Here is a 17840-nt window from a genome sequence, read left to right on the forward strand (position 1 = left end):
TATTTGATCTACAAATATGGTATTCCAAGTTCCATCATCACCGATAATAGATGCCCATTCAAAAACCAAGATGTACGAGAACTATGTGAACAATTCAAAATACAACATCGGTTCTCTACACCATACTACCTCCAGGGAAATGGTCAAGCAGAAGCATCCAACAAAACAATACTAAAGATTCTCAAGAAAATAGTCAATGATGTAGGCAAAGATTGGCATATCCAACTCAATCCAGCACTTTGGGCATACAGAACCAGCATCCGTACACCTACAGGAGCAACACCTTTCTCATTGGTCTATGGATCCGAAGCTATTTTACCACTGGAGGTAGAAATTCTATCTCTCAGAGTCTCTCTAAAAGGCTTAATCCCAGATGAAGAGTATCGGGTCAACCGACTGCAAGAACTGGAACTATTAGATGAAAGACGTCAGCATGCTTACACTCATCTCAAAGCATATCAGCAACGCATATGAAGGAGCTCCAATCACAAGGTCATCCCTCGCAACTTCAAAGTTGGTGACCTAGTTCTCAAAGAAAATCCAAGAAATTAGCAAGACCGAGAAAAGAAAGGGAAGTTTGAACCTAATTGGTTGGGTCCCTATGTCATCATATCAGTCTATGGCTCCGGTGCATATCAGCTCATAACCTCAGAAGGAGATGTGCTCGAAGAACCAACTAACAACATTCATCTGAAGAAATACTACACTTGAGTGGTCTAAATGCACGGAAAAAGCAAAAACTAGCAAAAAAAAAAAAAAATCCAGAAAAAGCAAATAAAAAGGTACAATAAAAGCAACTAGTGAAAACCTGGTAACAGACGCTATTATGAGAGGACAACTCCTCTATCTATATCCACATCCTTATCTTCGCTGTAAAACACTATCGGCCATCGCCCGACACTTAGCAAATATCCATTCAGGACATACTTAGCATAGTCACTATCCTGGTCTATCCATATATCCTTTTACCACATTCCACCATGGCTTGGAAATCGCTGTACATATTCACGTCAAGAGGCACACTCAGCTAGAGGCAATAAATCGTCAAAAGTTGCAACACATTCACAACATCAAAACTATTTGCCAAACTCAGAAACATTGCATCCAACGACCAAAGCTAAACTTCATCACAAAAACAAAAAAAAGCATCATAAGAAATACCAAAGATGGATGATTTTCTGAGGTAATAAATGTTGCATCATAGCATAAAATCTTGACTACTTTTGCATTTGAACTTTTTAAATTATTGGATTCTCTGCATTTTCTCACTAAAAGCTTCAAAGCTAGAGATCATGGGGCAACTCCAATATTTTCTTAGTCTTCTGTCGGGAAGGCGATCATTTGTACTATGTGAATACTTGTCTCGAGACATGATACATCGAATATCACTGAAGGCATGATCCCACTTCACGCATACAAATGGTTTAATCTTTTCTGTTTATACACAATACGCACTCAGGTCGTCTTGGTTCCATTAAACCTTGACGCTTGTGCTATCTTGCAAAATCGAACATCATGTAAATTTTTCTCAGGTCATTATGGTTCAATTATACCATTGTGCTTGTATAAATTTTCAACATAACCCAAACAAATCAATGCTCAATGATGATACTTGTCTCAAAAGCAAATAACATATGGTTATATCAGGATGGCAAATGTAGAATGAGGATGCTCCAAAAACATAGTTGCATATCATTTTAACATAGTTGCATTATCATCTTACAAATAGTTACATATCATTTTGCATTAGCTACACATCATTATCATACATCTCATAAATCAAAGCAATGCATCATCACATTTTTCTTATCATGAATCATACATTCACAACATAATCAAAATCAAGAGCATTATTATTTAAGCATCAAATCATCCTCATAAAATCTCAGATCGAAACATAATCCATATCATTCATCATTCATCATTGCATCCCCCACATGCATATCTATCACATCATCATGGAATCTTTCTTCACTTTCATATCTTCATCATTCTTCCAAACTATCTTCTATCATTCTTCCAAACTATCTTCTATCATGTCTTATACAGGATGTATCTTTCCTGAAACCAGATGTTTTGATCAGTTCTTATACAGGATATATTGTTCCTGAAACCAGATGTTTTGATCAGCTCTTATACAGGATGTATCTTTCCTGAAACCAGATGTTTTGATCGGTCTTATATAGGATATATCGTTCTTGAAACCAGACGCTCGATCATCCATGTCTTATATAGGCGGTATCATTCCTGAAACTAGACGCTCGATCATCCATGTCTTATACAGGCGGTATCATTCCTGAAACCAGCTGCTGAATCATCCATATCTTATACAGGAGGTGTCATACCTGAAACCAGACTTGATCTTAATCTGATCAATCTTACTCTCAATCCAATCAATCTAATCAATTTATCAAACCCATGCATACCATCACTATCCACTCTTCTATCTTTCAAATATCATTCTTCTTCTTTCGAGAGATCATTCATGCCTTTTGTGCATGAATGATCTCCTGAGGGGGCATTATCATATCAAATCTCAACATCAATTTCATATCAGTTTCATATCAAATTTTCATATCAAATCAATTCTTCATATCTGGGGCATCATCAATATCACTCATCAAATCTGGGGCATCATATCAACTTTTCATATCAAATCAATTTTTCATATCCACAACATCATATCGATCAAATTTTGACATCATATCCAATATATTTTCTTTGAATCAACATGTTCTCACACATTAACTCAAAGAGGGGCAAAATGTAGACACCTAAAAGTTGCACAATGAATTAAGTGAATTTTATTCATTTAATTATTCTTAATTCTTCCTATTAATTAAATTAAGATTTAATTAATATACCTTTTTTTATCTAAGCCATTTAATTAAATTTACATTTAACTAAATACCCTCCCTCTAGCCATTTTAATTAAATTTACATTTAATTAAAGATATCAATTTATCCCCTTTCCCCTTTTAATTAAATCTACATTTAATTAAAATCTCATTTGCATTTAAATAAATCTAAATTTATTTATAAATCCCCCCACTTGCAAAATCCTACATCTCCCACTTGCATCCTAAATCCTATTCCTAATTCTTCTAGAATTCTTCTAAACCTAATCAATTAACCCAAAACCCATCCATTATCCCTTTCCCCTAAATTTGAGGAGGTCACTTCTCAAATTTGGAGTAAAGTCTTCAAAAGGCATTAAAGCCTTTATCCATTCAACAAGCTAACTTGTTGAATGCCCCCAAATTTGGAAGGACTCTTACAAATTTGTCCCCAAAGTCTTCATAACCATTAATGGTTAACTCAAACCCTCTTACATGGTTAAAGAATTTCCATAAACTCAACCTCCATGTAACCCAAGGGTCTCATCAAGCATTTATTGCTTTGACCATGGTTATCCTTAAACCTTTGCACAAGAGTTTATCCTTTGGGTAAAAGCTTTATCCAATGGGTAATCTTAACTTAACCTTAACCCTTAACCCATAGGGTAACCATGAGGTCTTCTCAAGCATTTAATGCTTCCTACATCTCCTCTCAACCCAGTCTTATGTTGACAATTGTCACCATTTCATTGGTTCCAATTGCAAACATGGATTCTCAACTTTCAAACTCAACCCTTGATTGCCTCTTTCAATCCTGGCCATCCATTGCCCTATTTTTGCTATAAATAGAGTTCTCATCCCTCCATTTTCATATCATCTAAGTCTTTAGCATCATACTTATACTAAAATCTATCTAAGTTTTAAATATCATTTTATGCTCATCATTTAGCCTCTCTTTTCAATAGGAATTAATCTAAATATACATGTTTAGAGTATTTTCCTTATCATTTAGCTTAATCATAGACTAATATAGCATGTTAAGATAGTCTTGTTACTAATCTTGTCATCATATAACTAGTTTATTGGATTTATAGGATCATGTATAGTTTAGGATGCATTTCATCTTAAGATCAACAAAAGCATCCCTCGTTCTTGCATTTGTCATCCCTAAACCATTTTGCTCAGTGATCTGAGAGAAAAAACATTGGTTTGAGGGACGGTGTAAGACAGAGAACCATGGAACCATCCTTGGGAAGTTGAGTCATTCTTCATGACTCCATAGCTTGCACCAGGAGGTCCTGTGGGTGTGTGAGCAAGGCTCCCTAGAACTCCATTTTTCACATTTCAAGCTCTATCGACTCGCTTTTCCCGCACACATTTCTTTTCGCACACATAGATGATTATATGTATTTTCATATAAGAAAAGAACTAAGCTAAACTATACATCAATGAAGTATATGTTTGTGGGATATAGTACTAGTGCTAAAGGATATAATCTATGGAATCTAGAAAAATAAAATATGGAATATAGTTGAAATGTATTTTTAGAGAAGGGGGATTGAAAGAAATAAATACAACCAATGGAATAACTTGGACGAGTTCATGTTGAGTCAAATAGGGGCGAATCTACGTAACAAACAACATTTTTTTTATCTAAATTTTCTATCAAACTTAATCACTTCTTTTTAAAAACAAGGAATATTATGTTCAATCTAATAAATTTACTAAGAATTTTGAATGACAATAAAGCATACAAACATCATAAATTTAAGTGAAAATTTTATTTTAATTAAATTTATCACTTATGTACTTTTTAATATAAATGAATTTGACAATTTAACTATTGTACATAAGAGTAGCCAACAAACATATATACAAATTCAAACACTTAATTTTAAAACTTTTTCAAGAATGAAATCATAAATGTGATTGTATTTGTATGATCAAGCCTTCAACATTCTTCAATTGCAAGAGGAAAAGTATCACCCAAGTTATTTTCCTCCAACCATAGATCATTGGTCCCTCACACACCTTCTAGTTGGAAGTGGCCCTGTCTTTCATGAGGATAGAAGAAAAAGAGTTCTATTAACATATCATGTCATTGAAGAACTATTGTAGCATACTAACTTTATTACATACTGTATGTGGGAAAAGCAGGTCGATAGAACTCAATATGTGAAAAATGGAGCTCTAGGGAGCCTTGCTCACACACCCACAGGACTTCTTGGTGCAAGCTATGGAGTAATGAAGTATCACTCAGCTTCCCAAGGTGGGTCCCATGGTTCTCTATCTTACACGGTCCCTCAAACCAATGTTTTTGCTCTCAGATCATTGAACAAAATGGTTTAGGGATGGCAAATGCAAGAATGAGGGATGCTTTTGGTTGATTTAATATGAGATGCATCCTAGGCTATGCATGATTCTAGAAATGCAATAAACTAACTATAAGATGACAAGGTTAGTAAACAAACTATCCTAGCATACTATATTAGTTCAATGATTTAAGCTAATGATAATAGAAAGTATTCTAAACATGCATATTTAGACTAATTCCTAGTTAAAAGAGAGGCTAAATGATGAGCATATATGAAATGAAAGCTTGAATGTATTTGAGCATAAGTATGATACTACAAACTTGGATTATCAAAATGGAGGGATGAGAGCTCTATTTATAGCAAAAATAGGGCAATGGATGGTCAGGATTGAAAGGGTTGAGTTTGAAAGTTGGGAATCCATGTTTGCAATTTGCACCAATGAAATGGTGACAAATGTCAACATAGGGTTGGGTTGAGAGAAGGGGTTGGAGGCATTAAATGCCTGAGAAGACCTCATGGTCATCTAGAGATAAGGGTTAAGCTTAAGTTAGGCTTACCCATTGGATTAAGAGTTAATCCAAGGATAAAATCTTGTGCAAATGATTAAGAGATAATCATGGTCAAAGCATTAAAGGCTTGATGAGACCCTTGGGTTGGATGAAGGTTAAGTTAGGCAAAAAGTCTCTAACCATGTAAGAGGGTTGAATTAACCATTAATGGTTTGGGAGACTTTGGAAAATTAAGTGGTTGAAGACTTGAAGCCTTTAATGGTTATCAAAGACTTTAAGGTTTTGAGAAGTGACCTCCCCTTGCTTAGGGATGTGACAAAGTTTAGAAGATGGGTTAGGCTAATTAGAAGTGATTAGAAGAGTCTAGAAGAAATTAGGAAGGAGTTTAAGAAGCAAGTGGGAGATGTAGGAGAATGCAAGTGGATGGAGGGATAATAGGATTTAATTGAAATAAAGTTAATTTAATTCAATTTGGTTATAATTTGGGGAAATTAAATAAATTAGATTTATTCAATTTAGGATAACTATTTAATTAAATTTGATTTTAATTAAAAGTGGATAGGGGAGATTTAATTGAATAAAATGATTTATTCATTAAATGGGTATAGTGAATTTAATTGAGTAATTTACTTAATTAAATAGAGGAATGTGGATAATTTAATTAAATTGGATTTAATCAAATAGAGAAATGAACATAAAATATTCATTTAGGAATACGGTCATTTTTATACATCTACACATACAATCTACCAAACAACTCCACATATCATCTTAAGTATGACCTTTGACTGACATGCAATCTATTAGACACTGTGAACTAACAATGCAAGCAACAAATTATATTACGTTGGTCAAAGTTTTAAAATACAAGGTCACATTCCAATATGGATATATACATTATTGTTCACACACCTCTATCTTAATATTGGCAATAGAAGACAACATTTTGCTCACACAAATACTACATAACAATAGTACACCAAAATAACTCATAAAATACTAAAAGTGAAATTGAGTTCTACTATCCAAAAGATAAACCACTTTTTAACCAATTTTGACTAAATCACATTTCTAATGAGATGCAACGTCTCTAATTTTTTTTTTGCAGATAAATACATATGTTTAAGGAATTTCATTGAATTTCTCAAGTTAGATTTCATAAATAGGTGGTGGTGTGTGCGGACACACACACATATGTATATGCATATGTACACACACACACACACACACACACACACACACACACACACACACACACACACACACACACACACACACACACACACACACACACACACACACACACACACACACACACACACACACACACACACACACACAGAGATATGCATATGCATACATATAAATGTAAATGTGTGTACGTACGTACGTACGCACATATGTATGTATGTATGTATGTATGTATACGAAGGAGCAAAATAAAATGTTTTCATCTATTATTCAATGATGTGATGAGATTTTAGACAAAGGAGATGATGTGATTGTGATAACTGGAGTAGTTGTAATAACTGCATTGTATAACTGCTCATAACAATGTAATATGCCAGCATTCCCCCCCTATTACATTGTTCTTGTAAAGGTACTAAGGGACCCCCCTTAAGGCTTGCATCACACAATTTTCTGATTACATAATATGAATAAACATTTTTTAGAAGATCTTTTCTCAAAGAAACAAATATTGAATCAAGTGAGGCTCCATCATAATGCCTCATGACAGTCAAAAGGGTGCAACTTTGAGTTGAATTCTTGAGTTCTTAGTCCCAAACTCTCGGATCACACAGTCTTGAATTATTTGACAACAATCCCTAAGAGATACAACATAGATCTATCATTGTTTGATGATCATGAAAAGGTATAATTATTGATCACAATCTTATAAGCTCACTAGACAACAATCCATATTGAGCTAAACACCAAATATTGAGCCCATCTACAAAATTAATCTTCACAATACATGCATTATTCAAATTTGTCAATACAAACAAAGAAATATAGAAAAGGAAAACAATACCAAAACACTAAAAACACTTCTCATGCAAGACATTATCTCAAAGTGAGAAGCCAACTTGAGATGATGAAAATTCCTCCATCCTCTAGTGCCAACCTCCAATAGTGTGATTTTCTCTTTATATCTTCAATGTCTTAAGATCCAAAGAAGGATTCAAGTGAAAGAAATGACAACTCATGTTGTTAAATGGAAGAAAGAAATTATTGAACACACTTAGGCTTTTAATCTCATGGACATGCTCTGCAATGGACAAAACATATATAGGACGTTTCTAAGCACAAATGAGTTCTCATGATAGCTATTAAAGCTATTTCCAAAGAAGATAATTATTTTCAACTATAGGGCACACCAATTTACTTAGCACCTATTGACTATTTGCCTCCTCTACTCATTGATTTTGGCAAAAGTGCACCCTATAGACTTTATAACTCTATATTTTGATGTAGTTACAATTGCATCAAACACCTCTATCTCACCTACCCAATAGAAATAATGCTTCAAGAAGAGTGAAAGACATAATTTCAAGTATGATCTCTACTCGAGAAGCTTCTCATAGATGGCCGACTTAGCTACCTTCTTCAAAGAACTATGCAGTCTACTCATTATTTTGTCATATATATTATGGTTAATATTGATTTTTAGGCTCTTTGTACCTAGTTGCATTGTTTGTTTTTTCTCTGTTAGACAGTTCAAATAATCGGAAGCCAACTGAGAAGGGGGGGGGGTGAATTAGTTGTCACCAGATTATTGAAACCTTAAGCAATTAAAACTTTAATACCAGAACCCAAAAGATCAACATCAGAATGCATAAACCAATTACCGAAATAGCAGATATACCAATTAAGAACAAGAAACAATTAGAGAATAAATACCATCCACATGACACCAAGATTTGTACGTGGAAAACCCAATAAAGGGAAAAACCACTATGGGAAGCCTACCCATAGTCAGATAATACTTCTGCAGTAAGTATATGATTACAAATTGAGGGGATTTCACTTGCAGGAAGGCCAACAACCTAAAGCACACTGCTCATTACAAAAGGAGTCTCACTGACTACATAGAAATCCAAACTACAATCTGGAAGAAGGAATGAAGTGCAATGATATCATCTCCTATGCTTGAGTACAGTTCTGGTTAAGCTCAATACCGGAGGAATAAATCCTCTTACATAAACCCAACTTGATCACTAATGATCGACCAAATTCTTTGCATGAATGATTATTACATTATTCGCTCCTATACATCCATATCCCTTACATATGATCTACAATGAGATCTTACATCATATATACACAAACCCTCGACCAAAAATAATAAGGTCAACCACCAGACAATAAACCATTTACATAATTACAAAACATGTCGGCCTGAGACCAAACAAACAATATCCAACCCATAAGACATCCCAGAAACACATTGAGAAGTCCAATCAACACATTACATTAAGTCGGTCCATAACCTAGATAAACCGGGACCCAATTTAGGTCCACACACACTAAAGCAATGATCCTAATCAACCAAGTCATGAACATGATCACCATCAGCATCCTGAATCTCCACTAGAAGCCACACCAACACCACTTATGTATAACATCAAATATCTTCAACAAAGCTCTATCGGTGAAACCCTCACCAGATCAACAAACCAAGCTTGCTAGCATACATCATAGCATCCGATCACCAAATCAAAACCAACTGACTGAACATGTATCTGAGTAGCATATCTAAGCCAAATCCAAAAGCCAAAACATACCTGATCATCATGATCTAATCCAACCAGAAACCAAACAACCTATCGGGACCAGAATGATACCAGTAAAGCAACCAAAAGAGTTAGTGTTGACATCAATGACAAAACATCAGTGCAACACATAATCAATTCCTCTAAATGGGCAAAAATCTCCCCCTTTGGCATTGATGGCAACACTAGATGTGAAAAACATCCAAGTGCCAAGAAATGCCAAACAAATCTCCCACACAAAAATATAGCAATGAAGTTTTGATCCATACTCTCCCTGTAGATGATATCACAATTAAGTTCTACAAATTTCTCCCCCTAATGTATATATTCCTTAAGTTTTTCACATGAATATCTCTCTCCCTTTGACATCAATGTCATAAATCTGACAAAAATATCAAAGCAAAAACATAAACCACTGGATCACAAGGCTGACTACTCCCTCTGAGCAGTAGCATCACCACATCAATCCAAAATGAATAATATCTTTGATAATGCATAGCATACTGATGCCAAATAGCATCAATCAGTTCTCTACCAGAGGGGCAAAAACCCCTAATCTGTCTCTGAGGTACTCAAATGATTCTTTAGGCAAAGGTTTAGTGAAAATGTCTGCAATCTGCTCGTTAGTGTTCACATAAACCAATCTAAATTCATTTTCTTCCACCTTCTCCTTCAAAAAGTTATACTTGATAGATATGCACTTTGTCTTAGAGTGAAATACCAAATTCTTTGATATGTCTATAGCAGCAGAGTTATCACAATGAATAACTACCGGTCCAACGCAATGCACTTTTATGTCCTTCAAAATTTTCTTCATCCATAGAACTTGTGTACAGTTAGTAGTAGCAGCAACATACTCAGCTTCAGCAGTAGATAAAGAAGTACATGACTATTTATTGTTGATCCATGAAATAAGTTTCTTTCGAAGAAAGAAAGCTCCACCAGAAGTACTTTTTCAGTCATCAACATCACCTACCCAATCTGCATCTATATATACACATAAAGTAAAGTCATCATCCTTAGGGTACCACAAACCATATTTAGATGTACCTTGCAAGTATCTAAAAATTCCTTTCACTGCACTCTCATGATTTTCTCTAGGATCACTTTGATATCTTAATGCAATACAAACAACATTCATTATATCAGGCCTAGTCTGAGTCAAATATAGCAGACCTCCAATCATAGACTTGTATCTTGTAGGATTTACCGATGTAGATTCATCTTTCCTTGTCAATTTATCACTTGTAACCATAGGAGTACTTACCGGTTTGGAGTCTTCCATACCAAATTTCTTCAACAATTCCCTAGCATACTTAGTTTGACAGATGAAAATACCTTTATCAGTCTGAGTAATCTACAAACCTAAGAAAAATTTCATTTCCCCAATCATAGACATTTCAAATTCTTTCTCCATATTTTTAGAAAATTCCATGCACAACTTATCTTCACCTCCAAAAATGATGTCATCAACAAAAGCCTCAATAATGAGTATATCATCATTAGTGACTTTTTAATATAGATTATTGTCAGCAATACCTTTAGTGAAACCAAGCTTCAAAAGATATTTGTCTAACCTTGCATACCAAGCTCTAGGTGCCTGTTTCAATCCATATAAAGATTTCCTTAGCCTGCAAACCATGTTTTTATCATCCGAAAGTGAAAATCCATTAGGTTGCTCAATATAAACTTCCTCATCAAGATCGCCATTCAGAAAGGCACACTTAACATCCATCTGATAAACCTTGTAGTTTTTATGTGCAACATAGGCAAGAAATGATCTTACAGCTTCAATCCTAGCTATAGGTGCAAAAGTTTCACCATAATCAATTCCTTCCTTCTGAGAATATCCTTTACAAACCAATCTAGCTTTGTTCCTTACAACTTGTCCATCTTCATTTGATTTATTCCTATAAACCCATTTAGTTCCAATAACATTCTTATTTTTACGTCGGGGAACTAAAATCCATGTGTTATTCTTCCCTATTTGATCTAATTCTTCTCCCATAGCTTTCATCCAACATTCATCTTTACATGCTTCAATTATTGATACCGGTTCAAGTTGAGAAATTAAACATACCTCATTAGTTGCCAATCTCCTTCTTGTCATCACTCCATTTTTTTATCCCCAATGATCTGATCTTCTGAATGATTCATCCTTACATACCTAGGAGTCTTCTGATTCTCTGTTCCTCTTTCCCGTTCTTCAGTTACTGTTCAATTTCTGATACTGCCAAAGTAACTGGTTCAAAATTCTGTTCAGGTAAAGGTGTTACCGGTTCAGTTATGTTCATTTCCACTGTTGGTTCTTGCTCATAAACGTTGATTTGACTTCTATTCAGCTCATCCACCTTGACATTAGTGCTCTCCACAATTCTCTACAATCTCTTGTTATAACATCTATATACTTTGCTTTCATTAGAATAACCAAGAAATATTCCTTCATCACATCTAGGATCAAATTTACCAATGAAATCATCTCTCCTGATATAACATTTACTACCAATGATTCTAAAATACTTAACTATAGGTGTATTGCCAAACCATAATTCATAAGGTGTCTTACCGGTTTCTCCTTTGATATGTACTCTGTTGAATGTATAGACTGATGTGCTCACTGCTTCTCTCCAGTAGATGAGGTAGATTAGCTTCCATCATCATGGTTCTAGCAGCATCCAAGATAGTTTTGTTCTTCCTTTCCACAACTCCATTTTGCTGAGGTATCTAGGGAGAAGAAAATTGTCTCCTTATGCCATGCTTCTCACAAAAGTTATTAAAATCACCGGATGTGAACTCTCCACCATGATCTGACCTTAAACACTTAATCTTCAATTCTATCTCAGTTTCAACTTTAGCTTCAAATATTTTAAACTTTTCAAAAGCCTCAGATTTCTCCCTTAAAAAAGTAACCCACATCATTCTAGAATAATCATCAATGATTAGCATAAAATAACTATCACCTTGAAAACTTTTAATTCTAGTAGGGCTGCACAAATCAGTATGAATAAGATCAAGTACATCATTAGATTTGTCTTGTATACTCTTAAAAGAGGTTCTGGCCTGTTTTCCCATTTGACATTCTTTACATACCAGATTATAGGGCTTCACAATCTTAGGTATATCTCTAACTGCCTTAGTTGAACTGATCTTTACCATGCAATAAAAATTCATATGACATAGCCTCTTATGCCATAGCCAACTCTCATCAATTTGTGCAATCAAACATGTCTTCTCATTGAAATTCAAATGAAATATATATTACCTTTTGTCTAAGTACCAGTTGCAATCTCCAATCCAGATCTATTAATGATTTTGCATTTTCCATCCTTGAATTCTAATTGAAATCCCTTATCCACCAATTGTCCTACACTCAAAAGATTATGGCTTAAACCTTCAACATAATAAACATTGTCAGTATTTTGCTTACCATCTCATGATATAGTTCATTTTCCTTTGATCATACATGCTTTGTCATCTCCAAATCTAACAAGACTGCCTTCAAATTCTTGCAAAGATAGAAACTTCCTTTTATCTCTAGTCATATGATGTGAACATCCACTATCAATTATGATGAATACTAAGAAGGGGGGTGAATTAGTATGCCAAAAATCTTCGCACTAAAGCACTTTACAAGACTAGCAGTAAACCGGTAAAATAGTTTAATAGACAAACCAGTTAACAAACATGCAAACCAAATAGCTAATAATGCATTTACCCACAGAAGCACAAACACCATAACACAAGATATTTGATGTGGAAACCCAAATGGGAAAAACCATGATGAGATGGAACTCACAAGTCACTATCTGCAGAATAGGAACCAGACCGGTTAAGGTAAGACCGGTTAAGGTCTTACAATGTTCTTTACCAGAACAGATCCTGTTAGGAATCTTAATCTCTGTTAGGAGATAAGTTTGATTAAAGACTACCTTGCTAGAGGATTTTAGATCCACAGATGTGAACCACCTTGTTAGAGGATTTACAAAAAGGCTTTTGGGCCTACCCAGTTAAGGGCTACAGACTTGTCAAAGATGTGAGTAATCAACAAGTGTTTGATCTATCTAATAGCACAAACTGCTCGGTTCGATCCTTGATAGCTAGTTCTTAATGCACTCCTACATTACTTCAGTCTTCTACACATTCATATTCTTTCCAACTCCTCAACCACCTTAAACCCTAGCAACAACATAAACTCTTTATTGCGACCTCATCAACAACCTAAAACCCTAGACATGATGTCCTTATAAAGGAATCTGATTTCATGTCGGTCCAATAGGATTACATTACAATTTCCTAGGTTCAATGAGCCTAGACATACTTGGTACCATGACACAAAAAGCACCGTTATAGTGTAGGCACCATCTAACAATCGGTGGATGGTAACTCATCACAAAATGTCGGTTGGTAACTCATCGCAGAGTATTACCGGTTCATACAAAATACCGGTTGCCGGTTTGTCAAAATAAAGACTGGTAAAAATGTGTTATGCCGCTTTAATCCCTCGTACCGCTTGGTATCCACGAACCTCTTGGGGTCAACATGTCGCTTCAGACCGGTAAACACATTCTGCAAAACATCAATAGTCTAAAGACTATAATACAACATACCTACAACATACCGGTTGGAACAAATACCGGTTGTGCTCTAACTCATACATATAAAGAGGATCTTAATGCAAGTGTGTGTCCATCAATGACAATCACAACATGAACATCAAAAATGTCAACAATCTCCCCCTTTGGCATTGATGGCAACACTTAGGAAAATAAATTTTTGACATCTAAGTGTTTTACAACAAAAACATGCCATTAGCAAAATTGCTCCCCCTAAGCATATACACTATCCCTTTAACAATACAATGTATAGCACTTTTGTATATAGAGCATAAACATTGAGATATCAAAGCATATATCAAAGCATATGGCAAAATTTTAAATCCAGATACTTCTCCCCTATACTTCTCCAAAATAGATAGAGTACTTCTCCCCCTTTGCCAAAAATGACAAAGTATCGCTGAACAACCCCGTTTCCATTTGATATTAAAATAATAAAAGTTTATGACAACAAGGAATAATACTTGTCAAAAATAGATTTATAGTCCTGTAAGAATTGTTTCATCGATAGAGACCAGGATTCAAGTAGGGAGGTGGCTACTTCTTTCTCTGTTTGCATCTGGGAGACCTGTTCTTCCATGGCATCAACTGTGCTCATCTCCTATGTAACTGTCAAAGCATCCAGGTTCAGATAACACTTATGAAGAATTTGCAGATGTCAGAGTAGAACCAGTTGTAGCTCCTGCAAATCTCTAGACCATGTGCTAATCTCTTACTCCATTTTGGCTGACTGGATATGAAACCGGTGAACGGTTTGCCCATAAGTTGTGAAAGAATCATAAGGCGGCTTGAATGTGCTCAAGTAGGACTGCAAGTCCTGTTCAAGTTTTTACTTCTAAGCTAGCACATCATCATAGAACAGATGGGGTTGATAGATTTTGCTGAGTAGCATATTCCCCTCATCTAGAGCGTCCCTTATATCCTTTTGTTCTTTCTTCACTTCAGTCCGAAACTCATTCAACTTTTTCACCAGAGCTATATTAAGAGCCTTTTGATGCTCCTTCTTGACATTAGCCTCTGCTGCTTCTTCAAGGCTCTGCACCTGATCATCTACTACTGTGCATAGGAGCTTTAGTCTAGCTAATGATGAATCGGTGTTTGGAAGATTTGTACTGGGTATCAAACCGGTAAGCGTATCCACAGCTGCTTGGATTACATCCTGCTCCTTCTTCCGTCGATTGATTTCAAGGCGCTCTTGAGCTACCTTGATACTCTACATTAGCTCCGTTTCACTTGCAGATTGGAGATCTATAGGACTGGAGAGGTCAGCCGGTTTGGCTTGACTCCCGGTTGCCTTCAGAGTCTCCATCTGGGTGCTCTTCGCCGCTTCTCCTGCCTTGTCCTCTTCCGCTTTCTTCTTCTCCACTTCTCTCCTCTTCTCTGCTTCCTTGTCCTCCTCAACCTTTTTCTTTTCTGCTTCCTTCTTCTTCTCCTATTCCTTATCTTCTTTTTCCTTCTTCTTCCTCTCTGTTTCTTTCTTTTTCTCCTGTTCCTTATCCTCCTCTTCTTTCTTTTTCTTTTCATCTTCTTGCTTCTTTTTCTCCTCTTCATCCTTCTTCTTCTTCTCCTCTTCATTTTTCTTCTTCTTCTCCTCTTCCTTCTTCTTTTTCTCCTCTTCATCTTTTTTCTTTTTCTCCTCTTCATCTTTCTTCTTCTTCTCTTCTTCATCTTTCTTCTTCTTTTCCTCTTCATCTTTCTTCTTTTTCTCTTCTTCATCTTTCTTCTTCTTTTCCTCTTCATCTTTCTTCTTTTTCTCTTCTTCCTTCTTCTTCTGCTTCTCTTCTTCATCCTTTTTCCTCTGCTCTGTCTCTTCCTTTGCCGCTTCTTGTTTGTCCTCGACTTTCTTCTCCTATTCAGCCTGTTGCTCTTGTCTTGTTGCCTCAGATGGTATTTCCTGAGTAACATCTTCTTCATCCAGGGCATCGACATCAATAGTGTCGACCGGTTCATCAACCGGATTTCCTTCATCATCAAGTACTTCACCTGGTTTGGATATAACCGGTTCTTTCTCAGCTTGCCGGTTGGCTTTAGCCACTCAATGCATCTTCAGAGCATCTAGAGCACGAGTGTGTGTACCCTTGAGCACTTCCTTACCTTTTCCTTCCAATAATAGGAGTCTTCTTCTTCTCATGAAGAAAAGACCTTTGTATTTGTTCATTACATCGAACAGTTCCAAATTTGATACATCAGGAAAATGTTCAGCAAATTTTTTTTCTCTCATTTCCTATTCCTGCTCTATGGCAATGCGCCATTTATTGTCTAAGGACTTATACAAAGAATTTGGTGTTTCAGATCTAATTTCTGAAGGGGACCGATCATTAACACATAAATATTGAATTGTTTCTTTTTCCACTACCTCCTTTTCATCATCATTAAAGTCATCAAAATAATCAATTAAATCATTCAATACTTTTCTCCTAATGTTTTTGATAGTTCTTTGACAATGTGTCCAAGGTTTGTAGGAGGAGATATCAATATTTACCGGTGCAGATGATGTCGGTTCATTCTTTGTCTTCTTTCTTGTCTGTATCGCCTTCTTGGGCTACTCCTCAGACACAGTTTCTTCTGAGTCCGAAGAGTTGCTTTTTGTCTTCCTTTTCCTCTCAAAGACTTTAGCTGGTGTTGCTTTTAGTTTCTTTTTGGCTGGTGATCGCTTGGTCACTTTTGGAGTTGCAGTAGTAACCGGTGTTGATGCTGCAGGCACTACCTTTGCCTTCTTTACTGTAGGTTCTTTTTCTTTCTTCGCAGAGGGTTCCTCGACCGGTGTAACCCTTTCCAGATAGGTTTTGGTCCTCTTTTCCTTAGGATCAAGAGGTGAGGTAATAAGGGTAGAGGCATACCCTTCCAGCATGTCATACATCACCTCATAGCCCATTGGCTCAACTTCTTCCTGTCTGGGCTCAACAACCTCCATTATGCATTGATCCACCTTGATGGTGAAACAAATGTCATCTTCATATTTATTGATGATATCACCTAAGATCCTCATCCTTTGGCTCATTTTTTGTCTGAACTCATCAAAATACTTGTTCAGAACTTTAGGATAACCGGTTCCCATGGCTTGCAAACTTTCCTTTATCTATTTGGTAACCAGTTGGTCCGCAGACCACTAAATGTCTCCCACTCCTGGGAAGTATCCTTGAAAGTAAAAGATCAACCCAACCAATAGTTGTCCAAACTTGAACCTCAGTGCATTATCTTGTTTGATTGATTTCAGGTTCAATAGGAGTTGCCTCTGCATACCGGTGCATAAGTCAAATGATGCATCCTCCTTTATCATCCGGTAAGTGGCATTTACCGCTACAGCACATACAGAGTTAATTTTGTTGGCTAAGAACGTCTGGTAACCAATCACCATACATGCATACTTCACCATATCATCCTTGATTGAATTGACTGTCATGCCACATGAGTCACTCACTGAACCGGTGAGCTTGGACATTTCAGTTTTGCTAACCATCCTTAGGGCTGGCACATCCCCTGTATTGCAAAAACCGGTGATTGCATGAATTGCCTGTGGTGTGATATCATGCATCCTCTCGAGGTACATCTTGTCACCATGGACTCTGCTCAAAATGATCCTTATGTGATCTTCTGTAAAATCTTCCAAGAAGTAGACAACATTGTGGAGTTTCTTCTTCTCCAAGATATTATACTTTGGTTTGATTTTCTTATCCTTGCCACAAAACAAATCTAACTGGGAGTAGATAGCTAGAGTCCCTAGGTCTTCTATTTTGCAGTCTATGTAGTCAGAGATTCCCTCTTCTACTATCACACCAACCGAAACTTGTGA

The sequence above is a fragment of the Cryptomeria japonica genome, chromosome 9, assembly GCF_030272615.1.
Source record: "Cryptomeria japonica chromosome 9, Sugi_1.0, whole genome shotgun sequence".
Classification (NCBI taxonomy): domain Eukaryota; kingdom Viridiplantae; phylum Streptophyta; class Pinopsida; order Cupressales; family Cupressaceae; genus Cryptomeria; species Cryptomeria japonica.